Here is a 20,716-nt window from a genome sequence, read left to right as displayed (position 1 = left end):
CATTTATCCTTCCAAAACAAGGTTCCTTCACCGTCACTTACAACTTTCACAAAGGTGTTAGCAAAGTTTATATTAAACTTACTTGGAGAATTCTTTATCAAAATTTTTAATTCCGTTCCATACAGATCCTCTTGTGATTCGATTTCCATCAGTGTTACCCAACCCCCCATCCCGACCATGGATACTTTTAATAATTTTAACCCAAAAAGCTTCGCTTTCCATTCTAAAATGCCACCACCATTTTCCTAGCAACGCTAGGTTTTTTGCTTTTAAAGACCCAATGTTTAACCCACCCCTCACGTAAAAAGAAAGAATTGTATCCCACTTAACCCATGCTATGTTAGATTTATCACCCGACCCGCCCCAAAAAAAGTTTTGTCTCAAATCTTCAAGCGAGTTTATGGTACACGATGGAGCGCAAAATTACAACAGAAGGCTACTAAGAACCGACTTTACAAGAGTAATGCGACCTCCAAAAGACATCGTTTTAGCTTTCCAATCCGATAATCTATTTTTGAATTTTTCAAGACAAAGTCCCAATCTTTTTTCTTATTCATTTTACACCCAATCGAAAGATCAAGGTATGTGAATGGAAGTGATCCAACTGCACATCACATATAAGAAGCAAGCTCATTTATCGACTCGACATTCAACCCAATACCATGTATACAACTTTTCGCGAAGTTGACTTTCAACCCGGATAATTTCTCATAACATTTAAAAAGTTTCATTATATTACCCGCATTGCATCTACACCATTCTCCAAAGAATATAGTGTTGTCCGCGTATCGGAGATGAGAAACTATGATTTTTTTCGAGACCGACGTCAACCCCTTTTATTAGACCCACTTCGAGTGATTTTTTAGTTAGTAAGTTCAATCCCTCGTCCGTAATAATAAATTGATATGGGGATAATGGATCACCTTGGCGGACACCTTTTTCAAGTGAGAATTCCTTCGTTGGGGAGCCGTTTACAAGCACCGAGATAGAAGCGGATTTTAGACATTCTTTTATCCAAGAAATCCACTTATCACCAAAGACCATGCATCTCATTACTTCAAATAGATAGACCCAACTTACGCTATCGAAAGCTTTAGAAAAATTGGCCTTGAAAATAAAGCATTTATCTTTCCTACTTTTTTGATCCTCCATTGCTTCATTTACTACCAAAATGCTATCGATAATTTGACGTCCTTTGATAAAGGCACTTTGTTCGTATCCAATGACTTTGGGAATGATCATGCGGATTCGATTTGCTAATGCGCAGACATTGGCAAATCCAGGATGAAAACTAAATGGGGTCCTAATTTTTTTTTTTCAAAGCTAACTACATTTGAGAGGATACTTTAATGGTTGTTTACCTTCAAAAAACTACAAATTTTAAAAATATATGGGGTCCTATATTTAAATTTAGTGGTGTCCTATATAATTTAAAGAGTGCATGTTATAAAAAATTTTAAAAGTAGTGGGGTCATAGGACCCCACACCCTTACATGTAGATTCGCCAATGTGCGCAGATATTCTCCCATGGCCAATGCGCATATATTCTCCCCAATCTAAGCATAATATTGCCATACGACCTATGAATTGACATCACAAGTGTCTGAAAGTGTTTTCGTGGCCTCCTGCTCAAGAGATTTTGTGGAGTTGATGCCATCGTCCTTCTTGTCATGCCAGATAGGAGTGTGCTCGAAGCCTTTTGGTGCAACAGAAGAGTCAATGAAGAAGAAAGTTTCTTTCCATTTACTAGCATTGCCTTTTGGGGTTGGTGTAAAGTTTTGGCGAGAAATGAAAGTGAACCAAGACATGTGGTGAGAAGCGAGTCTATAGAGATGACTGAAAATGTTTACAATGGGAACATGGCCCAACGCATGACACCACATTTCAAACAAAACAATATTTCCTATTGCATACGGATGGAACTGACCTATACCAACTTTATAGTGGCTTAGAATCCCAAAAAAGAAATCACTATGAGGAACCCTAAAGTTTCCATGGCTAAACGCATGTTCATATATCGCCACCATGCCGGAAGGAGGCTTGTGGGCTAGTTGATGAGATAAGGGTGTAACGGGTTTATACTTACCTAAAGGGGGTACTTCTTTACTAAGTGGTCAATATTTTCCTTCGTCATGACAGATGGCTGATCTCCTACGAGAATCTCAGATGACCTTGTCATCATTTATCAAAACTAAAGAGTAGCTGGTGAGAGTGGGATGATGGTCACTAACCTTGTATGACGAACTGACACTTGTACTCGTCGTTGTTGAATGTTTCACCAGAATAATAGGCAATTTGCTGAGGGACAAAATGGTAAAACATTTTTACTTTGGGAATTCAAGGAGTATTTATAGGATGATTTTCTAGGGTAGTGCTTGTATCCTTATCGTACAGGTGTCCTAATCTGAGTGAGACATCATTTGAAATTCTTATGGTGCACGTTAGCAGTCTGATAGTTGTTTCAAGTGATGGCGCTTGGGAACAGTTATAGCAGGATTTTGCATATCACGTCACCTCGTCGCCTTCCTTGATGTACTGATTATACGAGCATTTAATATCACGTTAATCCACGTGCAGAACACTGAATCTTTACCTTTTTTATGTTTTCTTATTTTTTGGTTAGGTTTTTGCGTTATAGTTCGATATCATGAGCGTTTTTGTGTATAACATCGAACTATGTGGACTTAATCATGCGTATATCCGCAAGTGTGAATTTCACTCATGTAAATGCGCTAATTCGCATTAATTCCTATAAAGTCAATGCACAATCAATACAGATTCTACCTCACGTGTCATTTGGTCTGTGGCATGCAGGCGGCACGTGCGCTTATCCGCATGTCGGTTATTAATTTCTTGTTGACCAAGTGCATTATCTTTTCCATAATTATATCCGAGATTCGGGGAAGTTAGATATGGGAAGGATTGTGATTATCTTAGGTGATTCTAGAACGCAGGGTTTATCTATAAATACAAAACCTCAAAACCCCATCAACACACAACACGATTACGTAGAGCATACTCTGTCATCACGGGTTACGTAATCACCAACATCTTCATTCATCTTTAAGGTTAACAGGTTAGTCCTCATTGACAGTTGCCTAAAACCTTCTCGGGCAATTGATCGATGAACGTCATTAATGGGGACTTAACCATTTAGCCACCCCACATATCAATCTGGGTTCTTCACAGTAGTCAAATCAGAGAGTTAAATACTAGGATCCTTAAACCCCACAATGTGTAAATTATGGATATAATTCGTTATAAAAAAATCTATGCATGATCAAATTCAAAGGTTTTGAATCATGAATACTTACACAGTTCATTAGTGAACTAAAATTATAATCAAGATTAGATGGCCACGTTCAATTTGAAATCTTAATCGGATGTGTATCATCTAGCGCCAGATTTAAAGGAATTGAATCCGTTGAATTGGAATTGATAGGTGTTTGTGAAAACCATATTCACTTTTTTGCAGAGAAAAAAATCGTGGTTTTTTGTTGTTGTTTAATTTGGGATATGGCAGCTTCAACCGCTAGTCGCTGTTAATCTCATCCTTCAATTTAATGGCCACATGGATTAAACAATATTAAGGGGTAATTAGGAGGTGCCACGTTAGATTTAGGTTAGGAATTTATACATATGTATAAATTATTACTGTATTTATTTTATGTGTTCAATAAAATAATAATAAGAAGTTTTTTAATGAGAGTCCTAAGGGCTTTCTTTAAGAAGTAAATTGATGCATTAATGAGTGATACAATTTTTTAATTTAGATAGTTATTTTCCCGAGGTCAGCGGTTATTTTTTATGCACAAGTAAGACAAACGTGTAGGAATCTCTTAAAGACAGCCTTAAGAATGTTATTAGAAAAATTCTACTCCGTAATAATAATAATAATAATAATAATAATAATAATAATAATAATAATAATAATAATAATAATAATAATAATATAGTTATAATAATTAGAATAAATTAACTTACAAAATTAACATGGAGTAGTTATAACAAATTTAAAAAAGTTTTGATAAAAAAGTAAGTTTATACTTATTTAAATCTTTAATATTAAAACGCGTCTTATTTAATAACTAAGAAAAAAAACAAATACTCCTTTCTTTCTATCATATTAAGTTCCGTTCTCTTAAGTTCATTAAGTTTAAATCAAACAAGATTTATGCCCTAATATCTATATCTGTCTTCTATCTATGAACTTTTTCTAAATTACTGACACTAATATGTCCATAACAAAACTTGAACTCTCAACTTTATTATTGAAAATCATATATTAAATTAGATACTCTCTTCTTTCCAATTTAATAATAGAAAAAAGAACTTACCTTTTCAAATGACAGTGGAGTCTAAAAGAATCAAAATGATATAGAGCGGGATAATATTGAATCCTTGTTAATCCCAAACACATATGAACGTGTCATACATAACAAAAAGAAAAAAAAACAATCCACAACCCTAATTGTGAAGTTGCTCCATCTCATCTCGAGTTGGAGTCTGATGATTCAAGTAACGATTATAATTGGTCACCAATAGGGAATTGGCGAGACTCATCAAAGGATTATCTGGACAACAATTTATTAGATAAAGAAGTGTGATCGTACATGCAACAAAAAGAAGACTTTCAAACATACTAACATCAGACGGTCCAAATTAAAGAGGTCCAGAGATACAAGATCTGTCCAAATCAATCAATAAGAAAGAAGTGCAAGACTTTGGGAATTGCATGGGGTTGCGATTGTAAAAGACTAAAACCGGAGCTAGACGTTAGATTATTAATTTGCCCTTAGGTTCATATTTGATTGATTATATACTTTTAATTTAATTATATATTATTTGACTGTATGGTTGAGACTAGTTTGTGACAAGGATCACAGAATATGTTTGCTTGTTAAGTTTGGACCTGTTAGGGCCAACTAACGAGGTGTATAAGATTTCAAATAATAGTAAAATACCCGTGTGTTGTGGGTATGTGTTTTAAACCCTTTTATGTTTATTGTATTGTATCTACTTCTTTTTCCTTATTTCCTTTTCTAGAAATCTCTCAAACAACCTTGTACGTACACTTTGCTATTTCTAACCCTAATCCTTTAATCTCGTTTTTTTGTGTTATTATCAAGAGTGCAATTGATTCCTTGTGTTTTCAATATATCAAATAAGGTAAATGATGGTCAAATTCACGTTTGAATCTATGTTTAAATGGGTTTTTGGTTAGGTTTTGTGAATTAGGGATTTTAGACAAAATCATGTTAAATAGTTGTTGTTTTGATGTCAAATGTGTAGGTTAGTGAATAATTTATCATAAGTCAAAAGAATCTTACACAAGGAATGTACATTGGATCTTTTGGCTTGATGACTTGCTATTACACCAGATCCCATAACAACTCACTAAAATCCACATGATCTCCTCTGACTAATGAGTAGAAGATTTTCAGCAAGGAATCGTGATTGTATCTGCTCCTTTGGGAGTCATCAGAAAACACCTGTTGAAGATAGCATACAAAACAATCCATCTATATCACCCCGCCAAAATTTCATCTGACGGCGTGTTAATCTAGGTCCCACAGTTAACAGTTACGCCATCTATATGAGACGTTTAAAGCAATCACATTTAATTTTATTAAAAGTTGACTTTCAAAAACATTAGTCAATAATCTCAAAATAGAAACACTGTTGTGATCGTAACTACAAGCCAACAGTATTTAAACAGTTATAAAAGTTTCAAATGCGAAAGTAATTAATGTTCTTTAAAAGTATGCTGACTCCACAGCTAGACCATGCAGCAAACACAGCGGAAGTCTACCTCTTAAGGACCTGAGAATAAAACACGCAAAAACAGGTCAACAAAAAATGTTGGTGAATCTACAGGTTTAAATAATGTAACAGTATCTGAAAAACAGTTATCAGAAAAATAGTTTAAGTTCCTTGATCACGAGATTTTACAAGTACAACTCCAAATTGCGAAACGTTTGCATAATCTATGAGCACCTGAATACTAGCAATGACCCGAGTATAGAATTCACTATACCCGCCTTTACCTCATAAAATGTTATACACTTGTTCGAGTATATCTAATGTTCAAAGTAAATGCACCACAGTTAATAATGTAGGGTGAGGTTATCAACCTAACGGGTCCGTCCATCTAAATTGTGCTTACACCGATGGTATTAAAAGTATTCATGCTAGAGGCTTTCTGAACAAACTCAATATACATATATAGTACTCGTGTCAATACAAAAAGGATTTGATAATGTAAGTACAATAGCGTGTATTCTCATCCCTGAAAGCGTGTAAAAAGCGGGACTGTAGACTCACCTTTGAATAAAGCTCGGATTGAAAAGTGGACAATAACTTGCACGGGTTATAGCCGAGTAATGCAACCTAAGTATATGTATTTAGGTTGGTCAATAAATATGTCTTAAACAAGTGTGGTTTCATAGTATAAGTTGTCTTATTGCTCGACTCGATGCGTTTCAAAGTAGAAGTCAACATACAGTCAACTAGTTCATGCAAGTCAAACAAAGTCAACCGAAGTCAAACCGAAAGTCAAACTTGGTCAAAGTAGTCAACTAAAGTCAACATCAGTAGGTTTATTTCAAATTTTGGACAACATGTCGAACCTAAGTCAAACAACACGTTTTAGGTCATAACAGATCAATTTCACAATCTCAGTTTATCGTTGTGCACAAAACAAATGTACATGTAGCAAACTTAGCATATTATCTCATTGTAAAAAATTCAAGTAAACACGGAAAACTCCAGATCATAAGTATACTCAAAATAGATTCCAAAAAGTCTGGCCAGGGTCTCATACGATAATTAAAAGTCAGGAATCAGAAGAGGTACATTTGTGGTTTGCCAAGTCAGTTTCTGACCGCGCACTGATTTCATTTTGGCTATAACCGGAGTTAGGGACATGTAATGGATACAAGACTAGTGGCCATGGTTCAAGGACAAGTCAAACTAACACATATCAAAAGTTGAGCAATTTTTGTTTAGCCAATTTGTACAGTTTATTCGTGAAAGTTGAATGTTCAGTTTTCAGCTCAATTCAGAATTTACATAATGGGTGGCCCTATTGTGCCCAATGTATAAAGTTTCATAGATTACAATTAACCAACCATATTTCACATATCATGTTAAGATTCATTTTCTAGAATCATACTTTCTAATTCAATAAACACAAACCACAGAGTATAAAACAGAGGGCAAGTTGCTGTTTCGATTCTAGTTTAGCTAGTCACATTCGCACGCGATTATTCGAAGATCTAGATACAATTAGACTATGATATCTACATGAAAAGTGAAGTAATTTTTGTGTAAATTTCAAATATGCAAAGCGTTAAACTCATAAGGAAACACATTTTATCATACAAGGCTGTTTTCATACATGTGCTGTATAAATCCACCTTTACACTAAATTAAGCATATCTCAAGTTACACATAAGCAAACGACATGATATCCTAGTGCAAATTGAGTATTTTTAAAATACCTATCCAATGGTATTAATTTCACAAGCCAATTCGTGGTCTATAAAACCCAGATTTCTGATCAATCACAAAAACACAACGTTAATTTCAATTGGCCATAACTTGATCATCCGGAAACGAAATCAAGCGAATCCAAAGCCTAAAATTAATAGTTTTTCGCAAGGATTCTGAATATAACATAATATCATGCATTTGAAAAATTAAAATTATTGTACACATCAATATCAAATTCGGTTTTCGCAACAAACAATCAAAACGAGTGATTTATCGCATCTAACAATCATTAATCATCAAGACTTGAGCAATAGACAACCTAATTCATGAAACCTTTATAAAAATCAGATTTTAAAGATTAGGGTTTGGCTATTTATACCTTTAAATCACAATCAATTAGTAGCTACGCGTAGAGGATGATAAGAGCAATCGATTTCGTGTTGAATGCAAAAGCTAATAAGCAAAATTGAATGGTGGATTGGGGATGGTGATGGTCGACGTGAGCAAGAGAGGGAGGAGGGAGAGCAGCGTGATTTTGCTTCTGATTAGGTTTAGAGATTAAGTTGTAGTGTAGGTTAACTAGTTAATTATAATTAAAACCCTAATTTTCCATAAGTTACACTTAAGTCCCAAAAATTAGTCAAATTAGGGGAGGGGGCATGGGGTTCGGCCGAATGGCCCATGGGGTGAGTCCCCGGGCTCGTGTTTTGCAAAAGCGCGTACTCGTGGCTCGTTTCAAGTGCCGTTTAGTCGTACCGAAGGCCCGGAACGCTAAACCGATCGTTAAAACGCAACCAACCGTCTAATTTATTAAAAACCCAATAAATTAAATATTTTTAAAAAGTTAATAATTATTAAAATAATTATTAAAATAAACCCGAGCGTTTCGTTAATCAATAAGCAGTTATCAAAACCGTATCGTTTTTACCGTATTTCTTTATTCTAAATATTTATTCGAATTAATATCAACTCATATTAATTATTGTAACCCTCCAAGGATCAAGTATGTATTTATTACACATAAACACACAAAAGTCAAGTAATCGCCGTTAAATTAATTAACAGAAAGTTAACGGAAGTGACGAAAAAAGTAGGGTTGTTACATTACCCACCTGTTATTGAAAATTTCATCCCGAAATTTTAGTGAACGCCCACTGAAGTAGTTTCCTCCAGAAACAGTTGCGGGTATTTCAGTCTCATATGGTCTTCACGCTCCCACGTGAACTCTGATCCTCTTCTCGCGTTCCACCGAACTTACAATGGGAATTCTGCTTTGCTTCAACTGTTTGACCTCACGGCCCAAGATTTTGATAGGTTCTTCAATGAAATGAAGTTTGTCGTCGATACGCAGTTCCTCTAAAGGAATAATCAAATTCTCATCGGCTAGGCACTTCTTTAGGTTGGATACATGAAAAACGTCGTGTATACCACTGAGTGCTTGTGGTAGCTCCAATCTGTAAGCCACCGGTCCAACCCTTTCGGTTATTTCGAACGGTCCAACATATCTAGGACTTAATTTACCTCGTTTTCCAAACCGTATGACAGCCTTCCAAGGTGATACCTTAAGCATAACTTTGTCACCAACTTGGAATTCTATGTCCTTCCGTCTAACATCGACGTAACTCTTTTGACGACTCCGAGCCGTTCTCAATCATTCCTGGATCTGTAGGACTTTCTCCGTTGTCTCCTGAATAATCTCAAGACCTGTTAACTGACTATCCCCCAATTCTCTCCAACAAACGGGGGATCTACACTTCCTTCCGTACAATGCTTCAAAAGATGCAGCTTTAATGCTAGCATGGTAGCTGTTATTGTATGAGAACTCAGCTAGTGGTAAGTACTCATCCCATCCGTTTCCAAAATCAATGACACATGCTCGCAACATGTCCTCAAAAGTCTGAATAGTTCGTTCGCTTTGGCCATCTGTCTGGGGGTGATACGCTGTACTCATATCTAAACGGGTCCCCATTACTTTCTGTAATGACTGCCAAAATCTGGAAGTGAATCTGCTGTCACGATCAGATATAATAGATATAGGCACTCCATGCCTATAGACGACTTCCTTAATGTAAAATTGAGCCAACTTCTCCATTTTATCAGTTTCTCTTATCGGTAAGAAGTGTACATACTTAGTGAGACGATCCACGATAACCCAAATAGTATCGTAACCTCCCACCGTTCTCGTCAGTTTCGTGATGAAGTCCATTGTAATACCTTCCCATTTCCACTGGGGAATCTCTAGTTGAGTCAATAACCCTGATGTCTTCTGATGTTCGGCCTTGACCTTGGCGCAAGTCAAGTACTTCCCGACATAGGTAGCAATGTCAGCTTTTAAATTTGGCCACCAATAAAATGCCTTCAAATCTTGGTACATTTTATCTGATCCCGGATGAATTGAGTACCTTGGCTTGTGTGCTTCCTCCAACACTAGTTCTCTCAATCCACCAAACTTTGGTACCCAGATTCGATTAGCAAAGTACCGTGTTCCGTCCTCCTTGATGTCAAATTTCTTATCCATTCCTCTGAGAAATTCAACATCGACATTTTCTTGTTTCACGGCTTCCCGTTGTGCTTCGCGGATCTGTGATGTGAGATTCATACGGATAACTATGTTAAGCGCTTTAACCCTGAGGGGCTTCTCTCGCTCCTTTCTGCCTAAAGCATCCGCCACAACATTCGCCTTGCCCGGATGGTATTAAAGTTCGCAGTTATAATCGTTAGGTAGTTCCATCCAACGTCGTTGTCTCATGTTGAGCTGTTTCTGATCAAATGTGTGCTGTAAACTCTTATGGTCGGTGAAGATTGTAAACTTGGTTCCATACACGTAGTGTCTGTAGTGACCCGAACTTTTCCATGTTTATATATATATTAAATGAAATTTTTATTTACATGATTAAGTGTTTCCAACATATTAAGCAATCAAACTTGTTAAGACTTGATTAATTGAAATAGGTTTCATATAGACAATTGACCACCCATGTTGACCGGTGATTCACGAACGTTAAAACTTGTAAAAACTATATGATGACATATATATGGTTATATATATAGTTAACATGATATTATGATAAGTAAACATATCATTAAGTATATTAATAATGAACTACATATGTAACAACAAGACTACTAACTTAATGATTTTGAAACGAGACATATATGTAACGATTATCGTTGTAACGACATTTAATGTATATATATCATATTAAGAGATATTCGTACATCATAATATCATGATAATATAATAATTTAAAATATCATTTGATATTATAAACATTGGGTTAACAACATTTAACAAGATCGTTAACCTAAAGGTTTCAAAACAACACTTACATTTAACGGCTAACGATGACTTAACGACTCAGTAAAAATGTATATACATGTAGTGTTTTAATATGTATTCATACATTTTTGAAAGACTTCAAGACACGTATCAAAATACTTCTACTTAACAAAAATGCTTACAATTACATCCTCGTTCAGTTTCATCAACAATTCTACTCGTATGCATCCGTATTCGTACTCGTACAATACACAGCTTTTAGATGTATGTACTATTGGTATATACACTCCAATGATCAGTTCTTAGCAGCCCATGTGATTCACCTAACACATGTGGGAACCATCATTTGGCAACTAGCATGAAATATCTCATAAAATTACAAAAATATGAGTAATCATTCATGACTTATTTACATGAAAACAAAATTACATATCCTTTATATCTAATCCATACACCAACGACCAAAAACACCTACAAACACTTTCATTCTTAAATTTTCTTCATCTAATTGATCTCTCTCAAGTTCTATCTTCAAGTCCTAAGTGTTCTTCATAAATTCCAAAAGTTCTAGTTTCATAAAATCAAGAATATTTTCAAGTTTGCTAGCTCACTTCCAATCTTGTAAGGTGATCATCCAACCTCAAGAAATCTTTGTTTCTTACAGTAGGTTATCATTCTAATACAATGTAATAATCATATTCAAACTTTGGTTTAATTTCTATAACTATAACAATCTTATTTCAAGTGATGATCTTACTTGAACTTGTTTTCGTGTCATGATTCTGCTTCAAGAACTTCGAGTAATCCAAGGATCCGTTGAAGCTAGATCTATTTTTCTCTTTTCCAGTAGGTTTATCCAAGGAACTTAAGGTAGTAATGATGTTCATAACATCATTCGATTCATACATAAAAAGCTATCATATTCGAAGTGGTAAACTAGTAATCACTAGAACATAGTTTAGTTAATTCTAAACTTGTTTGCAAATAAAATTAATCCTTCTAACTACACTTTTAAAATCAACTATACACATTATCTATATCTATATGATATGCTAACTTAATGATTTAAAACCCGCAAACACGATAAACACCATAAAACCGGATTTACGCCGTCGTAGTTACAACCGGGGGCTGTTTTGGTTTGGATAATTAAAACTATGAAAAACTTTGATTTAAAAGCTATACTTTTGGGAAAATGATGTTTCTTATGAACATGAAACCATATCCAAAAATCATGGTTAAACTCAAAGTGAAAGTATGTTTTTCAAAACAGTCATCAAGATGTCGTTCTTTCGACGGAAATGACTACCTCTTTCAAAAATGACTTGTAACTTGTATTTAAAACTATAAACCTATACCTTTTCTGTTTAGATTCATAAAGTCAAGTTCAATACGAAACCGTGGCCGCTTAAATCACTCAAAACGGATTAGAAACGAATAAATGGCGAGCAAAACAAAATTGGTAAAAACTACTCATTTTAGCTACGTGAAAATTGGTAACAAATCTATTCCAACCATAACTTAATCAACTTGTATTGTATATTATGTAATCTTGAGATACCATAGACACGTATACAATGTTTTGACCTATCATGTCGACACATCTATATATATTTCGGAACAACCATAGACACTCTATATGTGAATGTTGGAGTTAGCTATACAGGGTTGAGGTTGATTCCAAAATATATATAGTTTGAGTTGTGATCAATACTGAGATACGTATACACTGGGTCATGGATTGATTCAAGATAATATTTATCGATTTATTTCTGTACTTCTAACTGTGGACAACTAGTTGTAGGTTACTAACGAGGACAGCTGACTTAATAAACTTAAAACATCAAAATGTATTAAAAGTTTTGTAAATATATTTTGAACATACTTTGATATATATGTATATATTGTTATAGGTTTGTGAATCAACAAGTGGCCAAGTCTTACTTCCCGACGAAGTAAAAATCTGTGAAAGTGAGTTATAGTCCCACTTTTAAAATCTAATATTTTTGGGATGAGAATACATGCAGGTTTTATAAATAATTTACAAAATAGACACAAGTACGTGAAACTACATTCTATGGTTGAATTATCGAAATCGAATATGCCCATTTTTATTAAGTCTGGTAATCTAAGAATTAGGGAACAGACACCCTAATTGACGCGAATCCTAAAGATAGATCTATTGGGCCTAACAAACCCCATCCAAAGTACCGGATGCTTTAGTACTTCGAATTTTATATCATATCCGAAGGGTGTCCCGGAATGATGGGGATATTCTTATATATGCATCTTGTTAATGTCGGTTACCAGGTGTTCACCATATGAATGATTTTTATCTCTATGTATGGGATGTATATTGAAATATGAAATCTTGTGGTCTATTGTTACGATTTGATATATATAGGTTAAACCTATAACTCACCAACATTTTTGTTGACGTTTAAAGCATGTTTATTCTCAGGTGAATACTAAGAGCTTCCGCTGTTGCATACTAAAATAAGGACAAGATTTGGAGTCCATGTTTGTATGATACTGTGTAAAAACTGCATTCAAGAAACTGATTTCGATGTAACATATTTGTATTGTAAACCATTATGTAATGGTCGTGTGTAAACAGGATATTTTAGATTATCATTATTTGATAATCTACGTAAAGTTTTTTAAACCTTTATTTATGAAATAAAGGTTATGGTTTGTTTTAAAAATGAATGCAGTTTTTGAAAAACGTCTCATATAGAGGTCAAAACCTCGCAACGAAATCAATTAATATGGAACGTTTTTAATCAATAAGAACGGGACATTTCAGTTGGTATCCGAGCGTTGGTCTTAGAGAATCAGAATTTTGCATTAGTGTGTCTTATCGAATTTGTTAGGATGCATTAGTGAGTCTGGACTTCGACCGTGTTTACTTGAAAAATGATTGCTTAACAAATTTTGTTGGAAACTATATATTTTTAACATGTGAATATTATGTGATATATTAATCTCTTAACGTGTTTGATATTATGTGATAGATGTCTACCTCTAGAACAAGTCCCATTGACTCACCTAATAATAATGAAGAGTCAAATGTAAATTGGAATGATTCGTGGACTGATTTACAAGTTCCCGAAGAGGAACCGGAGGAAGAGTCAGAACCGGAAGAAGAGTCGGAACCGGAAGAAGAAATAGAACCAGTGGGGGAAATAATAAAACGGTTAAGTAGAAGAAAATCCTCAACCAACCGACCAAAGTTAGTTATGGTCAATGGTGTTTCCGCCAAGGATGCAAAGTATTGGGAGGATTACCAATTCTCCGATGAATCGGATCCCAACAAGGATTCCGATGATGTTATAGAAATTACCCCAACACAATTTAATAAGGCAAAAGAGAACAATAAGGGAAAGGGCATAAAAATAGAGAAATTTGATTCCAAACCCGATGAACTTTATATGTATCGTCAACACCCGTATTTCTTAAGTTGTGACAATAACCCGGGAACCTCTAAACCACCAAGTTTTTCTAAACCAATGTGGAAAACGACGGCTCATATTAGGGGAACATCATATATCCCTATAAACTTGGCAAAACGAACCAAAACCGAAGAAAAAGAAATGAGCGAGTCGAAATAAGATAGTTGTATTCGTGTGGTGTAATATATGTAATATAGTGTGCTTATGCTTTATGATATATGTAAAAATTGCTTGTATTAATAAGTATTTTTTTTTATGAATCTAACTCTTGTCTATTTTACAGTATATAAACACAAAATGGATAGACAACCCAATATTTTAAGAGACCTACCCGGAGACATGATTGATGAAATCTTGTCTAGAGTCGGTCAGAATTCCTCGGCACAACTATTTAAGGCGAGATCAGTTTGTAAGACATTCGAAGAACGTTCCAAGAATGCCTTGATTTATAAAAGGATTTCGTTCGAAAGATGGGGGATATCACATTGGGAAATCCATAAGTTACGATGTGTTTACTTTGACGCATATATTGCGGGGAACCCAAATGCTATTTTACACAACGGGTTAAGAAATTATTTTGACTCAATATATTCGAATATAGGACTTCGTGATTTAGAAAAAGTGGCTAACATGCAACATAAAGAAGCATGTTATGCTTACGGGTTAGTAATGTTCGCTTCTCATCAAAGTGAGAACAAGAACATCGGGCTACAACTATTAAACAAAACGTTCCCACAAGTGACGGAGTCGGTAATTGGGGTAAGAAATGAGGTTTTTAGATTGTTACGGGACTGTTGGACATTACGTAACCCTCGTCCCTTTGACGACGTTGCAACACGCTGTCTTATCAACGGCCATAACGGTTATGTTCCACAAGACCAAGGATGGGAAGTAGTCCTAGTAAAACCAGAATGCATGACTTGTTTCTGGACGTATGAATTACGTGTCTTTATTGCCTTTGCTGAACGACTTGTGTACTAGCTAGAATTATCTTCACAACCATCTTGTATCAAATTTATTGTGTGCTATATTTCATGCTATATGTAAAATAAGCGGTATTGTAAGTTTGTAAAATATTGTGTAAAAGTTTGAACGCGAAATATTATTATAATCAGTTTTTCATATAGAATTGTAGTAGTTGAATTGTATATTAGCTACTAAGTATGAACTTAACGGGTAGGTACTACCCAAATTCAAACTTATAAAACGCTAATATGAAGAAAAAGCTTTTATAAATGAGTTCATATTATGCTACGAGATACTATTGACTACTCTTAATATTCTGTATGATTAACTTGTTTCATTTGACTATTTTGAAGGAAATGGCACCAACTACTCGACACACCTTGAATATGAGCGAAGAGGAATTTCGTGCCTTTCTTGCCTCAAACATAGCCGCAGTACAGGCTGCGCTACATACCAACAATAACCTTGGATCTAGCAGTACAGGAAATCGTGTAGGATGCACCTACAAAGAATTCACTGCCTGCAAACCTTTAGAATTTGATGGAACCGAAGGACCGATCAGATTGAAACGGTGGACAGAGAAGGTCGAATCGGTGTTTGCCATAAGTAAGTGTACTGAAGAGGACAAAGTGAAGTACGCTATGCATACCTGCACAGGTTCTGCGTTAACATGGTGGAATACCTATCTAGAGCAAGTGGGACAAGATGATGCTTAAGCACTACCGTGGTCAGCATTCACGCACTTGATGAACGAGAAGTACCGTCCCAGAACCGAGGTCAATAAGCTCAAGACAGAACTTAGAGGGTTACGAACCCAAGGATTTGATATTACCACGTACGAAAGACGATTCACAGAATTGTGCCTATTGTGTCCGGGAGCGTTCGAAGATGAGGAAGAGAAGATCGACGTGTTTGTGAAAGGATTACTGGAAAGAATCCAAGAAGATATAAGTTCACACGAGCCCGCCTCCATACAACAGGCATGTAGAATGGCTCACAAACTAGTGAACCAGATTGAAGAAAGAATTAAAGAACAGACTGCTAAAGAGGCCAATGTGAAGCAAGTCAAAAGAAAGTGGGAGAAAAACGGTGATAAGAATCACCAATACAACAACAACAGCAATTACAACAATAATCGCAACAACTATCCCAACAATCGCAACATCAATCGCAACTACAACAAACGGCCCAACAACAACAACAACAACAACAACAACAACAACAACAACAACAACAACAACAACAACAACAACAACAACAACAACAACAACAACTACAACAATCATCCCAACAATAATAATAACCGTAACAACAACAACAATCAGAAGTAGCTATGCCAAAGGTGTGAAAAGTATCACTCGGGGTTTTGCACCAAATTTTGCAACAAGTGTAAAAGAAATGGTCATAGCGTGGCGAAGTGTGAGGTCTACGGACCTGGGGTTAACAGAACGAAAGGAACAAATGGTGTCGGAACGAGTAATTGCGGAGCAAGTAGTGTCGGAGCAAGTTATGCCAATGTAGTTTGTTATAAATGTGGAAAACTGGGCCATATTATTAGAAATTGCCCGAACCAGGAGAACACGAATGGACAAGGCCGCGGAAGAGTTTTCAATATTAATGCGGCAGAGGCACAGGAAGACCTGGAGCTTGTTACGGGTACGTTTCTTATTGACAATAAATCTGCTTACGTTTTATTTGATTCGGGTACGGATAGAAGCTATATGAGTAGAGATTTTTGTGCTAAATTAAGTTGTCCATTGACGCCTTTGGATAGTAAATTTTTACTCGAATTAGCAAATGGTAAATTAATTTTAGCAGATAATATATGTCGGAATCGAGAAATTAAACTGGTTAGCGAAATATTTAAGATTGACTTGATACCAGTAGAGTTAGGGAGTTTCGATGTGATAATCGGTATGGACTGGTTAAAAGAATTGAAAGCAGAGATCGTTTGTTACAAAAATACAATTCGCATTATACGAGAAAAAGGAAAACCCTTAATGGTGTACGGAGAAAAGGGCAACACGAAGCTACATCTTATTAGTAATTTGAAGGCACAAAAACTAATAAGAAAAGGTTGCTATGCTGTTCTAGCACATGTCGAGAAAGTACAAACTGAAGAAAAGAGCATCAATGATGTTCCCGTCCCAAAAGAATTTCCCGATGTATTTCCGAAAGAATTACCGGGATTACCCCCACATCGATCCGTTGAATTTCAAATAGATCTTGTACCAGGAGCTGCACCAATAGCTCGTGCTCCTTACAGACTCGCACCCAGTGAGATGAAAGAACTGCAAAGCCAATTACAAGAACTTTTAGAGCGTGGTTTCATTCGACCAAGCACATCACCGTGGGGAGCTCCTGTTTTGTTTGTCAAGAAGAAAGATGGTACATTCAGGTTGTGTATCGACTACCGAGAGTTGAACAAACTTACCATCAAGAACCGCTACCTACTACCGAGAATCGACGACTTATTTGATCAACTACAAGGCTCGTCTGTTTATTCAAAGATTGACTTACATTCCGGGTATCATCAAATGCGGGTAAAAGAAGATGATATTCCAAAGACTGCTTTTAGGATGCGTTATGGTCATTACGAGTTTATGGTTATGCCGTTTGGATTGACTAACGCACCAGCTGTATTCATGGACCTTATGAACCGAGTGTGTGGACCATACCTTGACAAGTTTGTCATTGTTTTCATTGAAGACATACTTATTTAATCAAAGAATGACCAAGAACACAATGAACATTTGAGAAAGGTGTTAGAAGTATTGAGGAAGGAAGAATTGTACGCTAAGTTTTCAAAGTGTGCATTTTGGTTGGAAGAAGTTCAATTCCTCGGTCACATAGTGAACAAAGAAGTTATTAAGGTGGATCCGGAAAAGATAGAAACTGTTGAAAAGTGGGAAACCCCGAAAACTCCGAAACACATACGCCAGTTTTTAGGACTAGCTGGTTACTACAGAAGATTCATCCAAGACTTTTCCAGAATAGCAAAACCCTTGACTGCATTAACGCATAAATGGAAGAAATTTGAATGGAAGGATGAACAAGAGAAAGCATTCCAGTTATTGAAGAAAAAGCTAACTACGGCACCTATATTGTCATTGCCTGAAGGGAATGATGATTTTGTGATTTATTGTGACGCATCAAAGCAAGGTCTCGGTTGTGTATTAATGCTACGAACAAAGGTGATTGCTTATGTGTCTAGACAATTGAAGATTCACGAACAAAATTATACGACGCATGATTTGGAATTAGGCGCGGTTGTTTTTGCATTAAAGACTTGGAGGCACTACTTATATGGGGTCAAAAGTATTATATATACCGACCACAAAAGTCTTCAACACATATTTAATCAGAAACAACTGAATATGAGGCAGCGTAGGTGGATTGAATTGTTGAATGATTACGACTTTGAGATTCGTTATCACCCGGGGAAGGCAAATGTGGTAGCCGACGCCTTGAGCAGGAAGGACAGAGAACCCATTCGAGTAAAATCTATGAATATAATGATTCACAGTAACCTTACTACTCAAATAAAGGAGGCGCAACAAGGAGTTTTAAAAGAGGGAAATTTAAAGGATGAAATACCCAAAGGATCGGAGAAGCATCTTAATATTCGGGAAGACGGAACCCGGTATAGGGCTGAAAGGATTTGGGTACCAAAATTTGGAGATATGAGAGAAATGGTACTTAGAGAAGCTCATAAAACCAGATACTCAATACATCCTGGAACGGGGAAGATGTACAAGGATCTCAAGAAACATTTTTGGTGGCCAGGTATGAAAGCCGATGTTGATAAATACGTAGGAGAATGTTTGACGTGTTCTAAGGTCAAAGCTGAGCATCAGAAACCATCAGGTCTACTTCAACAACCCGAAATCCCGGAATGGAAATGGGAAAACATTACCATGGATTTCATCACTAAATTGCCAAGGACTGCAAGTGGTTTTGATACTATTTGGGTAATAGTTGATCGTCTCACCAAATCAGCACACTTCCTACCAATAAGAGAAGATGACAAGATGGAGAAGTTAGCACGACTGTATTTGAAGGAAGTCGTCTCCAGACATGGAATACCAATCTCTATTATCTCTGATAGGGATGGCAGATTTATTTCAAGATTCTGGCAGACATTACAGCAAGCATTAGGAACTCGTCTAGACATGAGTACTGCCTATCATCCACAAACTGATGGGCAGAGCGAAAGGATGATACAAACGCTTGAAGACATGCTACGAGCATGTGTTATTGATTTCGGAAACAGTTGGGATCGACATCTACCGTTAGCAGAATTTTCCTACAACAACAGCTACCATTCAAGCATTGAGATGGCGCCATTTGAAGCACTTTATTGTAGAAAGTGCAGGTCTCTGATTTGTTGGAGTGAAGTGGGGGATAGACAGATTAAGGGTCTGGAGATAATACAAGAAACTATCGAGAAGATCATCCAAATTCAACAACGATTGAAAACCGCCCAAAGTTGACAAAAGAGCTACGCTGACATTAAAAGAAAAGATATAGAGTTTGAAATTGGAGAGATGGTCATGCTTAAAGTTGCACCTTGGAAAGGTGTTGTTCGATTTGGTAAACGAGGGAAATTAAATCCAAGGTATATCGGACCATTCAAGATTATTGATCGTGTCGGACCAGTAGCTTACCGACTTGAGTTACCTCAACAACTCGCGGCTGTACATAACACTTTCCACGTCTTGAATTTGAAGAAATGTTTTGCTAAAGAAGATCTCACTATTCCGTTAGATGAAATCCAAATCAACGAAAAACTTCAATTCATCGAAGAACCCGTCGAAATAATGGATCGTGAGGTTAAAAGACTTAAGCAAAAAAAGATACCAATTGTTAAGGTTCGATGGAATGCTCGTAGAGGACCCGAGTTCACCTGGGAACGAGAAGATCAGATGAAGAAGAAATACCCGCATTTATTTCCAGAAGATACGTCAACACCTCCAACTGCTTAAAATTTCGGGACGAAATTTATTTAACTGGTAGGTACTGTAGTGACCCGAACTTTTCCATGTTTATATATATATATATTAAATGAAATTGTTATTTACATGATTAAGTGTTTCCAACATATTAAGCAATCAAACTTGTTAAGACTTGATTAATTGAAATAGGTTTCATATAGACAATTGACCACCCAAGTTGACCGGTGATTCACGAACGTTAAAACTTGTAAAAACTATATGATGACATATATATGGTTATATATATAGTTAACATGATATTATGATAAGTAAACATATCATTAAGTATATTAATAATGAACTACATATGTAACAACAAGACTACTAACTTAATGATTTTGAAACGAGACATATATGTAACGATTATCGTTGTAACGACATTTAATGTATATATATCATATTAAGAGATATTCGTACATCATAATATCATGATAATATAATAATTCAAAATCTCATTTGATATTATAAACATTGGGTTAACAACATTTAACAAGATCGTTAACCTAAAGGTTTCAAAACAACACTTACAT

Source organism: Rutidosis leptorrhynchoides, chromosome 8, assembly GCF_046630445.1.
Source record: "Rutidosis leptorrhynchoides isolate AG116_Rl617_1_P2 chromosome 8, CSIRO_AGI_Rlap_v1, whole genome shotgun sequence".
Taxonomy (NCBI): Eukaryota; Viridiplantae; Streptophyta; class Magnoliopsida; order Asterales; family Asteraceae; genus Rutidosis; species Rutidosis leptorrhynchoides.
Note: the sequence above shows the minus strand (reverse complement) of the source record.